The sequence below is a fragment of the Halichoerus grypus genome, chromosome 1 (assembly GCF_964656455.1).
Source record: "Halichoerus grypus chromosome 1, mHalGry1.hap1.1, whole genome shotgun sequence".
In the NCBI taxonomy this organism is placed as follows: domain Eukaryota; kingdom Metazoa; phylum Chordata; class Mammalia; order Carnivora; family Phocidae; genus Halichoerus; species Halichoerus grypus.
This window is the reverse complement of record NC_135712.1, coordinates 46,613,788-46,637,305: the sequence shown is the minus strand read 5'-3', so window position 1 is coordinate 46,637,305 and position 23,518 is coordinate 46,613,788. Positions and strand designations below refer to the sequence as shown.

General features: G+C 36.8%; 1 long non-coding RNA gene across 2 annotated transcripts in view; it reads left to right on the top strand.

Annotated features, from left to right (window-relative positions):
• Positions 1 to 23,518, top strand: part of LOC118546775 (uncharacterized) — a 138,866-nt gene that overhangs the window by 109,467 nt on the left and 5,881 nt on the right. The window contains exon 3 of one of the 2 annotated variants that reach the window (XR_004922754.2): positions 15,687 to 15,837. The exons of the other annotated variant lie outside the window; for it this stretch is intronic. This is a non-coding gene — a long non-coding RNA (uncharacterized LOC118546775). The remainder of the gene's footprint in view (positions 1 to 15,686; positions 15,838 to 23,518) is intronic. 2 annotated transcript variants of the gene reach the window in all.

The window sequence follows — 23,518 nt, the reverse complement described above, 5'->3', positions numbered from 1 at the left end:
GCTGTACTGTTCATCCCCATGACTTATTTATTTTCTAACTGGGAGTTTGTACCTCTTAATCCCCTTTACCTATTTTGCCCACTGCCCTCCACCTCCCCTCTGTTAGCCACCAGTTTGTTCTATCTATGAATATGTTTTTGGTTTTAGATTCCAGATACAAGTAAAATAATAAAGTATTTGTGTTTCTTTGTTTGGCTTATTTCACTTAGCATAATATACTGTGTGTTTGTCCATGATGTCACAAATGACAAGATTTTATTCTTTTTTATGGCTGAGTAATATTCGTGTGTGTGTGTGTGTGCGCATGCACGCGTGCACACATGCATGCGTCTGTGTGTGTGTATCACATCTTTATTCATCTTTCAATAGACACTGAGAATGTTCATATCTTGGCTATTGTAAATAATGCTGCAGTGAACCAAGGGGTACATATATCTTTTTGAATTAGTGTTTTTATTTTCTTCAAATAACCAGAAGTAAAATTGCTGGATTGTATGGTAGTTTTCTCTTAGTTTTTTGAGGAATCTCCATACTATTTTCCACGGTGGCTACATCAATACATTCCCACCATCAGTATATGAGGGTTCCCTTTTCTCCACATCCTTGCTGACACTTATTTCTTGTCTTTTTGATAATAACCATTCACACACCAAACCAAGTGTGAAGTGATATCTCACTGTGACTTTGATTTGCATTTCCCTCATGATGTTGAATATCTTTTCATGTGCCTGTTGGCCATCTGTATGTCATCTTTGGAATAACGTCTATTCAGGTACTCCACATATGTTTTATTGGGTTGTTTTTTTCTGTTTTCATTGAGTTGTATGAATTCTTTATATTTTTTGGATGTTAACCCCTTATAAAATATATTGTTGTCAAGTATCTTCTATTCAGTAAGTTGCCTTTCATTTTGTTGATGGTTTCCTTTGCTGTGCAAAAGCTTTTTAGTTTGATGTGATCTCATTTGTTTAGTTTTGCTTTTGTTGCTCTTCCCTGGGAGGTAGACCCAAAAATATATTGATAAGACCAATGTCAAAGAGCATATGTTTTCTTCTAACAGTTTAATGGCAGGTCTTAACATTTAAGTCTTTAATTTATTTAAACTTTAAAATTTTTGTGTATAGAGTAAGAAAGGGTCCAGTTTCATTCTTTTGCACATACCCAGGTTTCCCAGCACCATTTATTGACGAGATGTCTTTTCCCCATTGAATATTCTTGCCACGTTTGTCATAGATTAATTGACCTTGTAAGAATGCATATATTTCTAGGCCCTCTATTCTTTTCCATTGATCTACATATCTCTTTTTTGTGCTTGTGCCATACTGTTTGACTGCTATAGCTTTGTAGTATATCTTTAATTCTGGGATTGTGATACCTCCAACTTTGTTCTTTCTCAAGATAGCTTTGGCTATTCAGGGTCTTCTCTGGTTCCATGCAAATTTTAGGATTCTTGTTCTAGTTCTATGAAAAATGCCATTAGTATTTGGATAGGGATTGCATTGACTCTGCCCACTGCTTTGGGTAGTATGGACATTTTAATAATATTAATTCTTCTAATTTATGGCACACTATGTCTTTCATTTATTTGTGTCATCTTCAATTTCTTTCATCAATGTCTTATACTTTTCAATGTACAGGTCTTTCACCTCCTTGGTTAAATTTATTCCTAAGTATTTTATTATTTTTTGATGCAATTGTAAATAGCATCATTTTCTTAATTTCTCTTTCTGGTAGTTTGTTATTAGTGTATAGAAATGCAACTGATGTGTATATTAAATTTATATTCTGTAACTTTACTGAATTCATGTATTAGTTCTAAGGTTTTTGGTGGGAATCTTTAGGATTTTCTCCTTATAGCATCATGTCATCTGCAAATAGTGACAGTTGTACTTCTTCCTTTCCAATTTGGATGCCTTTTATTTCTTTTTCTTTCCTAATTGCTCTGGCTGGGATTTTCAATACTATGCTGAATAAAAAAGGTAAAGGTGGGCATCTTGGTCTTGTTCCTGATCTTAGAAGAAAAGCTGTCATTTTTTTCACCAATGAATATAATGTTAGGTATTGACTTTTCATATATGGTCTCTATTATGCTTAGGTAATGTTCATCTATACCTACTTTGTTGAGACTTTTTTTTTATTATAAATGAAGGTTGAACTTTGTCAAATGCTTATTCTTCATCTGTTGAGATGACTGTATGATTTTTATCCTTCATTTTGTTAATGTGATCTATTAAGTCCATGTGGTCTAATGTGTCATTTAGGACTGATGCTTCCTTATTGATTTTCTGTCTGAATAATCTATCCACTGATGTAAGTGGGGGTATACTTTAATAAATAATAATTCATTTATAATAAAAAAAAAAGGTCTCAACAAAGTAGGTATAGATGAAAGTTACCTAAGCATAATAGAGGCCATATATGAAAAGTCAATACCTAACATTATATTCATTGGTGAAAAAAATGACAGCTTTTCTTCTAAGATCAGGAACAAGACCAAGAGGCTCACCTTTACCTTTTTTATTCAGCATAGTATTGAAAATCCCAGCCAGAGCAATTAGGAAAGAAAAAGAAATAAAAGGCATCCAAATTGGAAAGGAAGAAGTACAACTGTCACTATTTGCAGATGACATGATGCTATATGGAGAAAATCCTAAAGATTCCCACCAAGCCTGGTGATGGGTATTAAAGAGGGCATGTACTGAATGGAGCACTGGGTATTATATGCAAACAATGAATCATGGAACACTATATCAAAAAGTAATGATGTAATGTATGGTGATTAACATAACATAATAAAATTTAAAAAATCCCTTAACTGAATATATTTTTAATTAATTTTACTATTTTTGTCCTTTACTCTTCATACTTGCTTTATCAGTGACTGATCCACTACCTTTATTATTCATTTACATTTCCTGGTGAGACTTCTATTTTCAAATGTTTTCTCATTATTAGTATCTTCTCATTTTAGCTTAGAAAAGTCCCATTAACATTTCTTGTATGGCTGATTTAGTGGTGTTGAATTCCTGTAGCTTTTGCTTATCTGGAAAACTCTTAAACTCTATTAATTCTGAATGATAACCTTGCTGGGTAGAGAATTCTTGGTTGGAAGATTTTTCCTTTCAGACTTTGAATAGGTTACGCCACTCCCTTCTGTTCTGCAAAGTTCCTGCTGACAAATCTGCTAGCTTTATGGGATTTCTCTTATACAGAGTAAGTAGCTTTTCTCTTGTTGCTTTTAAGATTTGCTTTATCCTTGGCTTTTACCATTTTAATTATAATGTATCTCAGTGTGTTTGTCTTTGAGTTCATCTTATTTGGAACTCTCTGAGCTTCCTGGTCTTAGATGTCTGTTTCCTTTCCCAGATTAGGAAAGTTTTTAGCCACTATTACTTCAAGTAATTTTTCTCATTCTTTATCTCTCTTTTCTCTTTCTGGGACCCCTATAATGCAAATGTTATTCTGTTTACTGTTGTCCCAGAAGTCCCTTAAGATATTCTCACCTCCTTTAATTATTTTATTTTTTTATTTTGCTGCTCTGTCTGGATATTTTCCATTGCCTTGTCTTCCAGCTCACTGATTCTATTTAATACATTCTGCCATTGAACCCCTTTTATTTTTCAGTTTTGTTATAACTTCTGTTTGGTACTTTCTTATATTTTCTCTCTTTGTTGAAGTTCTCACTGTGTTCACCCAGTCTTCTCCCAAGATTGATGAGCTTCTTTATGACCATTGCTTTGAAGTCTTTATCTGGTAGGCTGTTTATCTCATTTCATTAAGGTCTTTTCTGGGGATTTGCCTTGTTCTTTGGTTTTGAACATATTCCTCTGTCTCCTCACTTTGCTTCTCTTTCTGTGTTTGTCTATATGTATTAGATTAAATGGTCACCTTCCTCTCCTGAAGGAGTGGTCTTGTGTAGGAGTTGTAGCCTGTGGCCCAGAAGTACAGTCTCCCCTGGCCACCACTCTGTGTTCACCCCTTATGTGGCTGTTTATGCCTTCCAGCTATAATAGGGCCATGTCAGCTGTATGGGGAGGTTTGGGCAAAGCACTCACCAGGCCTGGTTGTGGTTTGGTCAGTGTGGGTAGAACTGGGTTCAAGCTACTTGCCCATCCTCGTTGCAGTTCAGTGTCTGTACAGGTTAGATGGGGCTCATTTTCTGTATATATTGGGTGGTGCTCAAGGTGTGTACCAGGTCTAGTTTTGAGTTGACTGCTGTGTGGAGAGGGCAGGGCTGGGGTGCTCACCTGTCCTGGTTGTGGGCTACTCACCCAGTTTTGGCTTTGCTGCTGCCTGGGATGGTTGGGGCTCAGGATTCTTGCCTGTCCCAGTTGCAGTTCAGTCTCTGGGTGGGATGGCTGGGGCTTTGAGTTTGCCAGGCCCTATTGTGGGATGGGTGGGGTGCATAAGCCTCGGGACACTTGCCCATCCTGGTTATGGTGTGGCGTAGGGAGATCATGCTCTCTGGTGCTAGCAGGCTAGAGAGAGGGCACCAAACGTGGTACCCATGGACTTGGTCACCAGCAAGTTTGGATGAGATTGTAAAAATGGACTCTAAGAGTGCTTTTTCAGTGGATAAAGTCCCTACAGGTCCCTACTTCTCGAGCAGTTGGTATGAAAATAATAAGTGGGTCTTCCTTGCTTATGGTCTAGATGCTTTTCAATCTTGCATTTTCCCTTGATCTCAGAGTGAGTGGGTTTTTCTCAAGACCTTTAAGAGTGGGATGTCTGTTCCCTATAGTTCTAGGATTCTCCTGTTCTTAATCCCTGTTGATTTGCAAAAACAAACATTTCTGGGGGGATTCTCTTTCCAATGCTGGCTCCCAGGGTCAGAGTATCTGATATTTGGCACAATTCCTTCACTCCTCAAGGAAGAGTTCCATATTTGGGGGATCATTTCTGATTGTGAGATCACCACCTCTGGGGTGGGGGCCTGGGGAGACTATGTCTTTGCATCTCTTTTGTTGTGGAGGGGCTGCTTGTCTAGTTCTTAGGTCCTTTTCAGAGGAAAATTATTCTATATGTAGCTATAAGTTTGTTCTGTCTTTATATACCTCCATCTTGAACCCCCTGCCTCCAGACATTCTCATATTCTCTGAATCCCCAGTGTTTACTACAAGTCACCTGGCAAAAGGGCAAGAGCAGAGGCCCACCTTCCCTGTCCCCATAGCTGACCTGGCTTCTTCCATGTTGACCCAAGGCATTCTGTACGTAGAGCTCTGTTGGCATTTACCACTTATATTTATATGTTCATCTCTCTCAGTGTGCAGCAATACGTGGAGGTCAGAGACTGGATCTTAAGTAACCTCATGGAATCCTTCCCCTGTTACTTATTGCTACTAAGGAACTTTTGCATTTCTTGATATCTCCTGTCATTTTCATCTTGGGGGAGTGTGGGGAGCAAGAGTTGGTAAGGCTAAGCAAGGGAAGTGGGGGAGCAGAGATGAGGATCATCTACTTCCATTTGGTTCAGGGTACTGTTTCCAATTCCTACTAGAGGAGTACCAAAGAACTGGCTATTCAAGAGATTTTTGAAGATTCTGGCTGGCAGAAATTCCTTGGAACCCAGGTAGAAAGTGAGATGCAGTGTTAGGGAGGAATGGTCTTGTACCTGCAGACAGAAGCAGGAGGCAGCTCTCTTGGCAGGCATATTGGAGTTCTTAGAGTTAGCAGTGCCAGAAGTGGGGTTTCTCAGGCCTGGGGGTATACTTCCCAGGATATTATGCTGTAGCGTTATTCAGTTGAACTTTCCTTTGAAATTCCTGGAAGATTCTTGGCCACTTCAGGTTCTTCTTCATGAGAAGAGGCAAAGCAGGGATGGCTTCCAACACAAAACCTCAGATAGACCAGCCAGCCATGCCCCTTTCTTTGCTGTAAGAAGTGAGATTTTGTGGGGACTGTGTTAGAGGCTGGACTTTTCTGATTATAGGAAGAACAAAGAAAATCTGCAGTGAAGGTAGGGGATGTTATGGCCAGCATCAGGTAGACTTGTTTCCATTATGGAGTAAGTGATGAAGAAACAAAAAGACCCAGATAATAATCTCTCCAGAGAGCAGCACTGGACTCTATGGAGGCACATGGGAAGAGAGTTATCTCCTTTCATCCCCTTCCATTCTTTCTCTTCTCCTCAGTTTTCCCTTCCTTTGTCTTCTCTTCCCTTTTTCTCTCATTCCCTTTCTTTTCCTTTCCTGCCCTGTTCTCTCCTCTCTTCTTCCTTTCAGGGTTTTGGTTTCTATGAAGCCTATGTGAGGGATAATAGAAAACAGTGGGTTATAACCCTGTCAGTGGGTTATAACCCTGTCAGAAAAATACAAACCACTAAAAGTATTTAAAATAGTAGGAATTTAATATGGTGAATTGGTTAAAGATAAGATGGAAGATCTGAGAAACCAAATAGGAGTTGGAGTGGCAAGCCAGAGATTAGCAGCAAAAAAAGCTACAAAAAGAGAGAAAAAGGGAGTTTTTTTAATGAGGTATAAATGACATATAACATTGTGTAAGTGTAATGTATAAAGGGTTGATTTGATACATTTATGTATTGCAATATGATTTTTGTTGGATCCTGGGGGTTGGGGTCATACAGTGGAATTTAGAACTGTAACTGACTTTTCTTGCCATGAAGCCATGTGGGAGATGCAGCCTGAGGCAGAAAAAAAAAGGTAGAAATGCCTAGGTTTTTCCTTTTCTCCTGCTCTCCAATGTTCCCACAAGTTGCCTCTCCTTAGCTGAAGCCAGAGCCAGCTGAGAGCTCAGGGAATGTAACCTGCAGGGGGCAGCACCTCCTTGTTATAGAAGCTGGGTGGGGGAAAGGAGAGGAATAGATTTGAGACAAACAGACCAAGGCTCAGCACACTCTTCTTACAGTAGCCTTCTGGGTAATATGATGGAGAAAAGGTGTGTGTGTGTGTGTGTGTGTGTGTGTGTGTGTGTGTTTTGTAGGGTAGGGATGGGGGGAGGGGGCGGCAGATAGTCTGAAATTGAGAGAAATTCTTAACTTTCCTGCCAGAAGAGTTGAAGTTTATGCTGGCATGATACTCAGTTTTCAGACCAAAGGATCATATTCAACATGAATTCATTTCACAGACTTTAATAAAACATTAGATTTTGCCACCAGTTCAAATGAGCTAATCTAAGACTGTATTCCAAATAAGTAGTAACAGAATTTTGTTCTAATATATACAAATAGCCAAATAATTCAATCAAGTGGTACTCAGTCTTGACACTGAAATAGTAATATTCATTTCTTACTATAGTTATCATGGAAGAATTAGACTTAGAAGAGGCGTATATGTTTATTTTCATTTATTCATGATGTTGTCACCACAGACAGGCAAGCTTGTTTGGATAAAATACAAATTGGCCTAAAGGTTTAACATAAAAATCAGCTATTTAAGGGCTGAAATTTTTTAATTAACCTTTTTTCCCTTTTTCATTTTTATGTGTCTCTTGCTTTTTCTGTTTTCAGCCAAGAGAGACAGTACTGAAATGTCATTAAAAAAATGTCGATTTTGCAATATTTCTCTGCCCTTGGGAACAGGAAATACCTAGAATTCTGCTAGTAAGATGGTTCTTATGAAATTTCTTTTGTAATTTTTATAATGAAGGGGATTAAATATGTTTGGATGAGTATCCAACATTGGGAACTTTGTCACTTTGATGCTCCAGACCCATTGACACTTTCCCAAAATATTCCTTCTTCCATATGTTAGGGAATTATATTTAAGATCAAGTAATGAGTATAATTGTGCTGGTTTTGGATTACATACTCCTTATGAATGTGAAATAGATTAAATAGGGGACACTTGAGAAGTAATGAATTCCAACAATAATATCAACTGGTGTAACAAAGAAGCTGAGCAAGTGACTTTTGACAGCATTAAAGTGGTATTGGTGTTTTCTTCAGAGGAGAGAAGTTGGGGTTAGGTAGTAAGTGACAGTCAGCTTTCTGAAGGCCTCCCAGGCTACCTAGACAGCTTTTTGGATTGCATGGTGAACTCCTAGTCACCTGAGCCATGGAACTGATTTAGCAATAAGTTAATAAAATAATGTCACTTAAGGCCAAAACTGAAAAAAAAATTATACTGTTCTCATATCTTCCTTGAATCATGAGAATTACCTCTCTTTTTAGTTATTCGAGATCCATGTCCTATGTTTACACTACCATAGCTATAGATAATTCGATTGGCTTAGACAACATTTGAGAGAGAAGAAAGCAGACTATTCGTCACTGAGTGCCCACTATGATCTAGCAGCTGTGTGAATTGCTTGGCAGTGCTTAAGAGGACAAACAGGCATTAATCGATTGACAAATGGATGATTGTCACAGCTGCAGGGGGCACTCCATTATCAGTACTGGATGCAAATGATAGAGGGCAGCAGTTGTGTCTTAGTGAAGTTAGTATGGACTTTGGAATCAGTTGCCTGTTTATTCTCAAATCCATTTCCTGTCCTTCTCCTGCTTCCCTCTCTGTATTGCAGAGAAGCTATCCTTGTTATTTCTAAAACTTTGCCATTCAGCTCCTCCCTAGGAGTGGCACTGGGAGGCCCTGGCAAGAAATAGGAGGGATAGAGCAAGGGATAATTCAGGGTACTTATCTTCACCTCTCTCTGCTTCAGGGATATCTTTAGTAGTGACTCTTTCTTCTGAAGCTTCAGTTCCTGCCAGACAGCTTCTTCTTCCATGGCCCCAACTCCCACTGTCTGAGCCTTCTGGGTTCCAGCTTCTGCATGTCTTCAGCTCCTGAGTTCTGGTGACATCACCTCTTCCCTTTACCCATCCAACTCTGGGGATAACTGCAGCCTCTTGTAGTTAGAAATTCCTGGGTGCCTCCCCTCCAATGTTTTCTGTTTGGGCTCTTCTAATGACTTTGTGACAAATATCCCTTAGAAAACTCCCTCTATTAAATTATCAGGTACAGGAATTGGTCCCCTGGCTGCACCATGAATGATGCTGAATCTGAGAGATGTATGTTAAAGTCTACTTTTGGACCCACCATGAGCAACCTGCTTGGACAAGTCTCTGAGGATGTTTTTTCATTCATACTGTGGGGTTAATATGGACCTCCAAAATTGTAATGGAGCTTAAATGAGATTTCTCTCATGGCACCTGGCACAATGTAAGCGTCCAATAAATCTTAGCCCTTAAGCCTATGATTTAAAAACCAGGGCACTGCTCTCTAAGCTATCTAATATAGAAAATCCTAGGGAAACAAAAGCATCATGATTGTATGAGTAAAACATTCATTTAAGAGGGTGTGTGGGTTGTTGGAAAGGTCATGGAATACAAATTGGAGTTGTTTGGACATACTGTCTATGGAGAAGAGCAGATTATCTGGGAGCAAAAGATGAGACTAGGGTGTATTCCAGGGAAGGGGTCAACTGGGAGACAAAAGTTGGCTAAAAGACCTTAAGGCGTGACTGTGGAACAAGAACAGTGGGCAGCAAGTAGTTACAAAAGCGAAGGGCACATAAGGATAGCTTCCGGCTGTGGGAACCATCCAGAGATTTATGCAAACCCCAAGTATCAGAAGAGAATACTCCCTTGTGTAAAGGAAAGCAATGTTGCTTATGCCTTGTTGCTATACAGTTTTTGCTAATCTACATTGAACACGACATCAGAGCTCTTCTATGATGTATTTGGTAATTGGAAATGGGCAGCTGCTTCAAACAGAAAAAGCCTATAAGCTTACCCCAGTTTATAGAATCATATCAAAAAAAATCTTAGTCATCCAAAGCTTAATTGATCTAGATATATTCTAAACCTCCTTTCTTTGACTGGAAATGTCATATAGGGAAGTATAGTTTATTAATGTGGTAGACCTGAGATTTATGATATAGTGGATCCATTTATCTAAGGTTGTAATGGAAAAACATTTTGGTTAAGTTTAGTAAATGTGTTTAGAGTGTGACATGGGCTTGGAAGATAGTAGGTGCTCAATTAGTGCTTGTTGAATTAAATGTATTAAATAAAAATATTAGCAACATGAAATGACACATTTTCCAAAAATTTAACAAGGCAATCAAACGAACAACACGCTGCATTTTGAAATAATGAATGTAAAACTATAAAATGTGATACAAATGTAAGATGTTGTTATTCTAAAAGAATCCTGTGTAAATAAAAAGAGTTGTTGGTATTAAATCATGAATCATAATTTTAGTCTTGTAAAGTAGGGAGTGTCAGGTATTTGTAGCTCTGATTTATATCTCAGTAAATCATGGTAGAATGTAGTGGGCCTAGAAAACAAATCTAGAGCAGACTTGAGTCTGCTTTTGATGATACTACACTTGAATGGAATGCAAATAACCTAGCTTAAAGGTATTGTGACAGACTTTATTATTTACACAACAAGATGGGTAGTTTGAGTCCTGGTCTTTAGAGGGCTTGCCCATTTCCTGGTCACTGAGAGCAAGAGGATCACCCTGGCTCTGCCCCAAGCTGGCTCACAATATCTTCTGGCTAAATTTATCCTCGGGCTAAATCTGGTACCAAGGAGACTGCACATGCAGTTGCTTTCAGTCCAGTGCTTGACATGAAAAACCATTCTTTGTGTACAGAGACAGACAGTACTTACTTCTCTCAGCTATCATGGGAGATACTTGTTACCTTTTGCTATTGGGGGATACTGGAGGAAACTTATTTCCATATAGTAATCACCATGAGGGTACACTCTCACACTCTTCAAGAACATTGGAAATACTTAGAAATTTTCAATTTGGGGATAAGGGCTTGGAAACTTGGAAGTCAGAAAAAAAATTGCAAAGGGTCAGTCTTATTTACACTGTGGTTGAAGTTCATAGCATTTTGTTAACCATCACTTCATATAGTCTTCCTTTAATTGAACTTACTCTTTCTCATGGGAATCTTTTGCTAATTCTCCTTACCAATATTCTCCTTTTCAATATTTCATATAAACTTTCCTTTAAAATAGGGATCAAAAACTAATGATGTATTGTATGGTGACTAACATAACATAATAAAATTAAATTAAAAAAAACATAACAGGGATTATTTAGGATGCTGCCTAGATACAGCTGATATTTTATGTCAGGGAAAACAACACACAAAGTCCTAAGTGAAGACAGAATGGCATTCCTTTCAAATATACCAATATGCTGGGACTTTTACTTTCAATAAGACAGCCCTGAAAAATAAATACAGTTTCAAATAGCCACTCTGAATATCCTAAAATGCTCTGAGACATTTTGGCACCATCGATAGAAAATTAATTTGTGGTTTATTCAAATTACTCTGCATGAAGAGAAAATAGCTCAGTAAATGAATGGAAACCAATTTATTAATGTTTCTCATTTGCCTAATTGTTTTCCCAAGAATAAATAATAAACAATCAAATAAAAAGTTCATAAAAGGTACAAGACATGCTTATGGCCACAGGTTTCCTTCCATGCTTGCGTAGTTTTTATAGGTTCTTTTTTGAACCAGTTACCCCCATCATTATCAACATTAACAAAACACAAGAGTCACCCATTTCCAACTTTTTTTTTCTCCTCTTTATTATTATGTCCTTCTTCTCCCCCTTCTCCTTTTCTTCCTCCTTCCTCAAATCTCCTTCTTTGCCTTCTCTTTTTCAACAAAAGAGTCTTTATTAAGCATTTTCTAGGCATAAGATTCTGTGGATTCAAAGGTAGGCTATAAACAGTGCACTGAAAGAATAAAGTGAGGTTTAGAAACTAGAGTTCATTGAAGAGTCTTTGAGGAGGAGGGATAGTGGAGGAATGTTCAAGAAACAGTCCATCAGTCTGGCTGGAATGAAAAGAAATAGTGGAAATAATGTGGGGGAGGTAGGTGGGGGCCAAATTGTGAAAGCCCTTGAATGCCGGGTTCAGATTTCATTCTGTGAGCAATGGAGAACTGTTAATGGTTAAATATGAACATATGCTAAAGAGTAATTTTGGAAAATAAGCATATTAGTGAAAGTACAGGTTTAGCTGGTTGAAGAGAACCAACAATTAAAATGGCTTAAAGAAGATTAAAATTTATTTCTTAGTCTATTAACAGTCTAGGCTTAAAGCAATCCAGACTAGTAGGTTGGTTCCACAGAGTGAGAGCTCCAGGACCCTTCTATCCTGTTGCTTCACCATCCCTAAGACTTGTCCTAGGGACAGTCCACATGGTCCATGACAGCTTTCCTCCACTTCCCCATGTCTGCTGCAGAAAAGGGGAGTGGAGAGGGCAGGCATCCTGCTAAAATGTAGAGGTTCTATTAGTGTAAAAAAGAATACTAGGGAAGAAGTGTCCAACCTGGCAGGCAGCAGTATGCAGAATATACTAAAATAGGGTATCTAACTTTGTCTCTGTTAATTCCCTAACTATCCTAGTACCAGCTTACATACCTGGAGTTCTGAACTGCATGTTTCCTGACCCCTTAGGGGAAAATTAGACCATTCTTTGAGAGATCCGCATACCAAGGAGATGCAAAATGGTGCATGGAAGAAATAGCAAACTAAGTGTGAAGGAGTTACTTAATAATAAGTCTCAATTTATTATTCGTAAGTTGGGTGACTTTAGGCAGATTGCCTAAACTTACTGGATCTCAATTTTACTTTTTATATATGAGGTTATAAATGCTACCTCTTCTTGTCACAATGTTTTTCATAAGAATTAAAAAACAGCAAGGTACTGTTATTGCCTTGCAATTAGTATCAGATATAGATATCTGTGTGTGTGTGTGTGTGTGTGTGTATGAGATAATTAGATGGATAGTTGAAAAATGATAAGATAGTAATATCAGAGAACAAACATGAAAATGGCTATGATTATGACTATGATCCTTATTCATTTCTTTTATCTCCAGTGCCTGCCATATGGCAGACCCTACACGTATTAGTTGGGTTTGTTTCTTAAATTGCAAGTTTTACTTTAGAACATCACATCCAAATGCTTTTAGGGTAATTATTTATATTTATCAACTCTTTAGAGCAGACCACATTGTAGAAAATGAAGGTGTGGTTTAATATAAAACTTTGGTTGTTTCTTATTTTATCAGGAAGACATCTAAAAGTGTTTTAATATTTTGAAAATATGTAACAGTTTTATCATTCTTTCTTTTTCTTTTTTTTTCATCATGATGAGTGTGCTCTTCAATCCCCATCCCCTATTTCTCCCACTCTCCACCACCTCCACTCTAGTAATCATCAGTTTGTTCTCTATAATTAAGAGTCTGTTTCTTGGTTTGTCTCTTTTTTTTTTTTCTTTTGCTTGTTTGTTTTGTTTCTTAAATTTCACATGTGAGTGAGATCATATGGTACTTATATTTCCCTGGTGGACATATTTCACTTAGCATTGTACCCTCTAGCTCTATCGATCTTGTTGCAAATGGCAATATTTCATTCTTTTTATGTCTGAATAATATTCCATTTGTGTGTGTGTGTGTGTGTATACCATATCTTCTTTATCCATTCATCTATTGATGGACACTTGGGCTGCTTCCATAGTTTGGCTATCACAAATAATGCTGCAATGAACATAATGGTGCATGTGTCCCTTTGAATTAGTGTTTTTGGGTTTTGGGGGTAAATACCCAGGAGTGCAATTACTGGGACATAGGGTGGTTCTATTTTTAATTTTTTGAGGAAACTCCATACTGTTTTCCACAGTGGCTACACCAGTAAGCATTCCCAATAACAGGGCAAGAGGATTCCTTTTTTCTCCACATTCTCATCAACATTTGTTTCTTGTTTTTATTTTTGTTTTTTTAATTTTAGCCATTCTCACAGGTGTGAGGTGATATCGCATTGTCATTTTGATTTGTATTTCCCTGATGATGAGTGATGTTGAACATCTTTTCATGTGTCTGATGGCCATCTGTGTGTATTCTTTGGAGAAATGTCTATTCATGTCTTCTGCCCATTTTAAATTGGATTATTTGTTTTCTGGGTATTGAGTTGTATCAGTTCTTTATATATTTTGGATACTAACCTCTTATCAGTTATGTCATTTACAAATGTCTTCTCCTATTCGTAGGTTGGTTGCCTTTTAGTTTTGTAGATTGTTTCCTTTGCTGTGGAGAAACCTTTTATTTTGATGTAGTCCCAGTAGTTTATTTTTGCTTTTATTTCCCTTGCCTCAGAAGACATATTAGAAAAATGTTGCTACAGCCAATGTCAGAGAGATTACTGCCTGTGCTTTCTTCAAGGATTTTTTATGGTTTCAGGTCTCACATTTAGGTCTTTAATCCATTTTGAGTTTATTTTTTCTATTCTTTTTAAAATCATCTTTTCCTGAAGCCCTCCTGTAAGATTAAACCATAAAGTTTTTTTGCCCTGAGAATGAGTCTCTAAGATGACTTTTTGAGTCCATAGTAATAGACTGGTTTTGAAATCTAGTTTTTTTGAAAAAGAAAAGAATTTATTAAATTTCCAGTTCTCCCTCACTATAAATATCAAAAAGCAAGCCTGGCACACTTGTTTCATAGACTTTTGTTGTTGTTGTTGTTGTTTTACAGAGAGACTGTGCATGTGCAAGTGCCGGGGGGAGGTGGTGGTGGTGGTCGTGGTGGGAGGGGCAGAGGGTCAGGGAGAGCTAGAATCTTAAGCAGGCTCCTCACCCAGCATGGAGCCCAGTGCGGGGCTCAATCTCACAACCCTAAGATCATGACCTTTGCTGAAAGCAAGAGTCAGACTCTTAACCAAATGAGCCACCCAGAGTTTTATTATAAGTCATTATATAGAAATATTTGAGTCTATTGTAAGGAAAGTCCCCATTAGGGTACTTAGGTTTTATTTTTGTTTTTGTTTTATTTTCCCGTGGTGACTGGAAGGCAGGAGGAAGAGAAACAAAAAGTCAGACGTTATTGTCCTAGTTTAATTCTCTTGGAGGAAATCCCAAAGAGTAGAAGTGAGAAGCAGAAATTCATAGATAATTTTGGGAAACTCCCTGTGCAGGGGGCTTGCTCCTTACTTCTCAGACAATATTGAAGCCATTCCCTTAGAGAATTTGTTTCTTTCTGCTGAAGCATTATGGTTCCAACGAGGTAAGCATTTTGAAATAGTTCTATGTCAGGGCAGATAGGCTAGACTTGATGTGCTGGTAACCTGTAGGTTAGGTGTGGCCTTTAGGGGATCCAGATACTTCTGTACACTTTGGGTAGGAGACAGCTAAGCACTGAATCAGGACAGGAAATCAGGAAAAGCTGCTAAACGCATGCCATTCCAGGGATCAATTTGATCTCAACAGATATCAAGGAAACATTCCTAGGGGCAAGACTAGTGGCAAGACCAATCACTATGTACTAGAGAGGGAAGAAAACAGCAATGAAGGATATGGAAGCTTCTCCTGTACCCAGATGCCATCTTTGGAAGGTAGAGCTGGGGTGGGGGAACCCCTAAAGAAGTAAGAAACTTAAAGTTTACTGAATTAACCCAAGGAGATAATTTTAATTTAGAAGAGAAGGGGTTTCCCCCTTGCCTTAATAGGGGTTCTATAGAAAGATAAGTTATAGATAATGGCAAAAAGTGTAGGATATATCTGAGTTGTTGCATACACATTTCAGCCCTACTACAAGGACTTAAAATATCCAGGACTATCTCAAGTAAACATTGACATTCACTGGTGCTTAAAGTATATGCTATTTTGGTCAGTGATTGCATGGTAAGATATTCTCTTTTATAAAAAAGAAGCCATTGATTCCAGAACTTTTATAACTTCTGAATTTCTTCATGACTAGGTGGTAGGGTGGAGAAATTTAAACCCTTCAAGAGAAATCCAACTGGCCTCCATGAGCACTTGCCAAAGGATTTGGAACTTCCAGGGGTGATCATTGAGCATCCTATAAAAGGCATAAGATGGAGGGAGAAAATGCCTATTGCCAAACAAAGGTAGGAGACCAAGCCAGGGAACGCACTCCATTGCTTTTGTGCCTGCTGTTTGGCTTGGCAAAAGTAGGCTCCTTTGCAGGAGGGAAATGGTTTCTACGTTGGTCTGCAGGCTAAGAGGATGTGGAGTTAGTTGTTCTGATTAAAAAAGTTTGGTTCATTTCCCTAGGACCTCCCCAAACACATTGACGTTTTTACAAGAATGAAATGAAGGCAGTGATGACAAAGAAGACATTATAACTGCCTTCTAAATTGCCAGTTTAATATTTATTTGTTAATGCTTCTGAAATGGTTTGTGAAGAAGGAAAACTCTAAATAAGTTATCTAATCTGTCTTCCTGGTGGTGCAGGATTACCACCTATTTGTTAAGGGTTAAGTAACAGATTTTAAAATTTCTAAGTTATGAGGGAAATTCCATATATTCCAAAGGAGATACTTTGAAGAAAGTGTCACTGCTGGGCAGCCTTGTACTATAATTAAATGTATTTGCCAAGGAGCACACAGTCTAAGGAGATAGTCAAGGAACATGCACTTATAATGTAATAAGTTTTTTGGTATTTGGTCATTCATATATCAGAGTGTTATCAAACATCATTATTTTGCCAACTATTGGGCTAGATGTTGGAAATGTAAAAGTTTGCATCTAACTGGGCTGATGAATCTGAATGATTCATTAGAGTTAAGGAAGTGCTAAGAGAGGGGCGTACAGAGCCATAAAGGAACATGAACAGTGATGACTGGGGAGCAGATTTGGGGAATCAGAGAAGGCTTCATGGAGGAGGTGTTATTTGTGAGAATCTTTTATACAAAGCCACATGAAATCACTTTATAATATAGCAGGTACTTTGATGAATAGGGAATTTTGGGAGTTTTCTTAAAAACCAAAGAATTAATCAACAAGAAGGAGTTTCTTTAGTATGTGCCTTAAGACAACCTGAAATGAGGAACTCAAGCCATTGTTTAATGGTTTTCTAAATTTATCTTGGTCATTATTAAAGTAAAATCACCTATATCATATTGCATTGTGTTAGATGACTTGGGATTGATCATTATGAAATCCAGGATCTATTGAAGCAAAAGTAGGAAGAAAAGTAGAGTTTGCCAAAGGTGTTTTCTAAAAACTTTACCTTGCGCCCTTCCTTTCTTGGCCCCGTCTCTTTCTTTTGACATTGTGATGGATACCTAGGGTTCTCCCGTTCTTCCTTGTCCCCTTGCTGGGTAGGAAAGCATTGGCATTGTAGCCTGTATGACTACAAAATCCTAGTCATGGTATTATTTGAACTCTAAAAACGGATAAATGAACCCTATTACTTGAAATGTACATACATATGTGCAAGCTCTCCATTTTTATTCCCAGTGTAGACTTGAGTGATGAGGGGAAAGGAAAAGGGAATGACAGGAAAAAAAGTATATGTGTATATATGTATTTACAATATAGGCACATATATATATATATGTATATGTCTGTGTGTTATATCACACAGCATGTTATTGTACTAAATGATGTTGATTATGTTGCCAAGAATCATAGAGAAAGCCTGGAAAATTTTAATTCAACTTTTTATTATCTTCTCTTTGTATCTGGCGCTGTCATTTTCCACTCCCAGAGCATGTGAACTTTTCAGCTTCTGAATTTATTGTTTTTAGCCATTTAACTGGTTGAACTCTATGAACCCAGAGTAAACTGATTCTGGGATGATTTCCTGACAGTACTTAGTGCTGATCGTCTTTTAGAGAAGGCATGTGATTGTTATTGATGAGATTTTGATGGTTTTTAGTTTCCCCACCAGGCAGTTCTGTGTGTTTCTGTTATATCCCCATAAATTTTCCTTTGTTATTTAAGCTTATAATCTTGTATTGTATACAGCTTATTACATAATTTAAGACAATTCATATTCATCTTAATTCCCCACTGATTATCCTGGAAATTATTACTATATTTGTCAATACTGAGTCTGCTATATATATACAGTATATATTTTATTTCCCTTCCAAATGTTATTTTCTCTTTCATCTCACCAAAACTCTAAAAGGCTCCCACTATATCTAAAAAAATTCTTACCTTACTTAACATATTTATTACTTTCATTTTAGTTGCTTATGATTTCTTATAAATGTCAAGTGTAAGAAACAATGTAAAAAATTTAATATGTCTGCAACTCATAAAATCTTAAAATCTAATTTTCAGTTTGACACAAAATTCAGAAACAACCCAAAGTGTTCAAATGCAACTTCTTGGAAACATTACCAAATTGATTCCTAATATTCTTTTGTAGTTACTGGTCCTATTTCCTTCTGCATATTTGTTAATTTTCCTTTTTTTTTTAGAGTTTCAGAAAAATGAAAGTTCAAACAAGTACCACATGATCACTTGAATATATACTCATTAGATTGGATAAGACCTTCATAGTTATTTTATACATATACTCATTGCATTTTAAAATCTCCTTTGCATACATTCTCTCTAAAAGATAATCTGGCTTATTCTTGAATGCTTTCTTTTAAAGAAAGGAAATTACTAACTTTAAAAGCAATATATTCCATATTTGAGCAGCTGTGTCAGAAATTTTCTCCTACCAGGACTTTTGTCCCCTTGGTCTTAGTTCTGGAGTTTTCTTGAAGTTATAACCCCTTTGGAGTTATCTTGAGTAAGTCTGGTCTTCAATCACTGTAAACCTTTTGCTATTTTATGTCAGCAACTATAGGGTCTCAAAGTATTTTTTTCTTCCCTCACAGATCCATCCTGTCCCATTTTTTTTTTTTTTTTAATGATTGCTTACATTATGTAGTTGGCTGTTGCTCTCAGATCTTGCTCCAGTTTTGAAGCCTTCCTGGAGAGTGTGCCCCATATTGGACAAAAAGTCCAGGTATGCCCAAATAGAACCATCATCCTTCCTCATTTTCGAAAATGATTAACTCTCATAAATATATCCCAAGATTGCATATTAGGATTTTTGAACATTATATTTTCTTTTTGACTCAGATCAGGCTTACTGTTGACTTAACATGCTCTCACCTCTTTGTGCTGAGCTCTTATCCCTCACTACCCAGAACTCAGACTGAATTTTGGGCTTCAGAGTAGGACTTAAAACTTATCTCCTTTAAAACTCATCTCCTTTTGGGGTGCCTGGGTGGCTCAGTCGTTAAGCGTCTGCCTTCGGCTCAGGTCATGATCCCAGGGTGCTGGGATCAAGCCCCGCATCAGGCTCCCTGCTAAGCAGGGAGCCTGCTTCTCCTTCTCCCTCTGTCTACCACTCTGCCTACTTGTGCTCTCTCTCTGTCAAATAAATAAATAAGATCTTTAAAAAAAATAAAAAATAAAAAAAATAAAACTCATCTCCTTTAAAACTCATCTCCTTTAAAACTCAAAATGGTAATATAGGAAGAGCCTGAACTCACCTCCTTCCACAGACACACTGAATCTGTAGCTATGTATAGGAAAAAATATATAGGTATATATAAGAACAATTTCCTCTTAAAAAAACTAAAAACTGGCAGAGAAGCCTCTTCACATTGGACAAATGAGAGAGAAACCACATCAAAGTGGGTAGGAAAAGCTCAGTCACGTACTTGCCATAAATCCCACCCTTAGCATGATGACCCATAATGAGAGGGGAATCTCAAAACATGTCTGGACTTCTCCTGAGGAGCAAAGGGCTCCTACTCCACATGGGCACCCCAACTTTTAAGACCAACACCTTAGAGATAAGCACCCAAAACATCTGGCTCATGCTCAACAGACCCATGGGGCAAACTAAGGAACATCTTTTAAAGGGCCAACATACAGATACAACCCTTCAAGAGTGGAAGAGATGGCTGTTTCATGTAATGCATAGAAACAAACACACAAGCAAAATGAAGAAACATAGGAATATATTCCAAATGTAAGAACAAGATAAAAACCTTGGGGTGGGGGTGTGGAGAACCTTAATGAAATGGAGAAAAGTAATGTACATGATTCAAGGTGTTGAAAGTAATGGTCATAAAGATGCTCACCAAACTCAGGAGAAGAATGGATAAATATGGCAAGAATTTCAATAAAGAGAAAATATAAGAAGTGCCAAACAGAAGTTACAGAGCTGAATAATGCAATAATTGAACTGAAAAATATACTCAAGAGGTTAAATAGCAATCTAGATGGAAACGAAGAAAGAAATCAATGAACTTGAAGACAGTGCAAACAAACTCACCTAATTGGAGCAGCAAAAGGAAAAAATAAGGAAAAAAAGTGAAGGTAGCTTAAGAGACTTAGAGACAACATCAAGCAGACTAGCATTCACATTATAGGGGTTCCAGAAGGAGAAGAGAGAGAAAAAGGGCCAGAAACATTATTTGAAGAAATAATGGCTGAAAATTTCCCTGATCTGAGGTAAGAAACAGACATCTAGGTCCAAGAAGCCTAGACAGTTCCAAATAAGGTAAGCCCAGAGACACCCACAGCAAGACTTAAGAAAGGAATTTCTTTAAGCTGAAAGGGAGGGCACTAATTAGTAACAAGAAGACATATGAAAGTATGAATCTCATTGGAAAAGTAAATATATAGTAAAAGTAGTGGCTTAATTATCTATAGAGCTAGTATGAAGATTAAAAGACAAAAGTCATAAAAATACCTGAGTACAATAATTAGTTAAGAGATAAAGACATAAAAAGACGGGTGCCTGGCTATTTTAGTTTGTAGAGCATGCAGTTTGATCTTGGGGTTGTAAGTTTGAGCCCCATGTTGGGTGTAGAGATTACTTAAAATCTTGTAAAAAAAGATAAAAAGAAATAAAATGTGACATTAAAAACATAAACATAGGGGAGATAAAAGTATAGATCTTTAGAATATGTTCAAATTTAAGTTACTATCAACTTAAAATATAATGCTATAGATATAAGTTGTTATCTGTAACCCTCATGGTAACCAATAAGCAACAATCTGTAGTAGATATGCAAAAGATAATGAGAAAGCATACCACTAAAAAAGTCATCAAACCACAAAGGAAGGGGGTAAGAGATGAAGAAAAGAACAAAGGAGCTACAAAATACCGACAAAACAACAAAATGGCAATAAATACATACCTATCAATAACTAATTTAAATGTCAATGTACTACAGTCCTCAATCAAATGACATGGAGTGTATGAGTGGATAAAAAACAAAACAAAACAAAACCCAAACAGGAACCATCTATAGGCTACCTACAAGAGGCTTCAGACTTAAGGACATACACTGACTGAAAGTGAAAGGATGTGAAAACATATCTCATGCAAATGGAAACAAAAAGAAAGCTGAGGTAATTATTCTTATATCAGACAAATAGCTTCAAAACAGACTGTAATATGAAACAAAGAAGGGCATTACATATTGAAGATAGAACATTTGCATATATTTATGCACCCAATATAGGAGCACCTAAAAATATAGTGCAAATAAAAACAGACCTAAAGGGAGAAATTGACAGTAATAAAATAATTAGGGATTTTAACACCAAACTTACATCAATGGGTAGATCATTCAGACAGAAATAAAGAAGGAACATCAGCTTTAAATGACATGTTATATCTGAGAGACAAAACATATATACAGAACATTCTACCCAAAAGCAAGAGAATACACATCCTTCTCAAGTGTGCATGGAACATTCTCCAGGATAGATCACATGTTAGGCCACAAAATAGTTCTTAACCAATTTAAGAAGATTGAAATAATATCAAGCATGTTTTCTGACTAAAATGCTATGAAACTAGAAATCAATTACAAGATGAAAACTAAAAATTCACAAATATGTGTAGACTAACATGCTATTGAACAACTAATGGGTCAATGAAAAATCAAAAGTGAAATATAAATCTCTTGAGACAAAAATGGAAATACAACATACAAAAAAATATGGGATGCAGCAAAAGCAGTTCTTAAGAGGGAAGTTTAGAGGAAAAAATGCCTTCCTCAAGAAACAAGAAAAGTCTCAAATAAACAACCAAACTTACACCTCAAAGAACTAGAAAATATGAACAAACAAGGCCTGAAGTTAGTAGAAAAAGTTAATAACAAAGAATAAAACAGAAATAAATGAAATAGAGAATAATAGAAAAGCTCCATGAAACTAAGACCTGGTTCTTTGAAAAGATAAAATTAATAAATCTTTAGCTAGACTCATCAAGGAAAAAAAAGACAGGCCTCAAACAAAATCAGAAATGAGACAGTAGACAAAGTGATAATGCAGAAACACAGAAGTATTTCTTTGTATTTTATGAATATTATGAACAATTACATGACAACAAATTGGACAACGTAGAAAAAAATGGACAAATTCCTAGAAACATACAACCTCCCAAGACTGAATCGTAAAGAAATAGAAAATCTGAATATATTGCTTACTGGTAAGAAGATTGAATCAAATTTAATTTAAAAAAATCATATAAATGAAAGTCCAGGACCAGAAAGCTTCATTGGTGAATTCTACCAAACTTCAAAGAAGAATTAATACCAGTCCTTCTCCAATTCTTCCAAAAAATAGAAGAAGAGGGGACATTTCCAAAGTCATTTCATGATGCCAACAGTACCCTGATACCAAAACCGTACAAGGATAGCACAAGAAAATAAAATTACAGGCCAGTCTCCCTGATGCACATAGATATAAACATTCTCAACAAACGATTAGCAAATCAAATTCCATATATTAAAAGAATCAGGCACCATGACCAAGTGGAATTTATTCTAGGGATGTAAGAATGGTTCAACATCTGCAAATCAGTCAACATGATACATCACATGAACAAAATGAAAGATAAAAATCATATGATCATCTCAGTAGATGCAGAAAAAACATTTCACAAAATTCAACATTCATTTATGGTGAAAACTCTCAACAAAGTGGGTAGAAAGGGAATATACCTCAACATAGTAAAGGCCATATATGACAAACCAACAGCTAACATATTCATTGGTGAGAAGATGAAAGCTTACTTGTATGGAACCACAAAAGTCTCTGAATAGCCAAAGCAATCTTGAGAAAGAAGAACAAAGCTGGAGGCATCATGCTCTCTAATTACAAACTCTATTACAAAGCTATAGCAATCAAAATAGTCTAGTATTGCCATATAAACAGACATGTAAGTCAATGAAACAGAATAGAAAGCCCAGAAATAAACCCATTCATATATGGTCAATTATTTATAATAAAGCCAAGAATATGGAATGGAGGGGAGGGGAAGGATAGTATCTTCAGTAAATAATGTTGGCAAAAGAGGACAGCAACATGCAAAGAAATGAAACTGGACCACTATCTTACACTATATAAAAAACTCAGATGGATTAAAGACCTGAATGTAAGACCAGAAAACATAAAACTTCTAGAAGAAAACATAGGCTGTAAGCTCTTTGACATCCATTTTGGTGATGATTTTTTTGGATTGACACCAAAAGCAAAGGTAACAAAACCAAAGATAAACAAGTAGGACAACATTAAATTAAAAAAGCTTCGTTACAGCAAAGGAAACCATCAACAAAATGAAAAGGCAACCTACTGAATGGGAGAAAATATTTGCAAATTATATATCTGATAAGTGGTTAATATCCAAAATATATAGAGAACTCATACAACTCAATAGCAAAAAAAAAAAAAAATCTTGTTAAAACAAATGGGCAGAAGTTCTGAATAAACATTTTTTTCTCAAAAAGATATGCCAGTAGCCAACAGGAA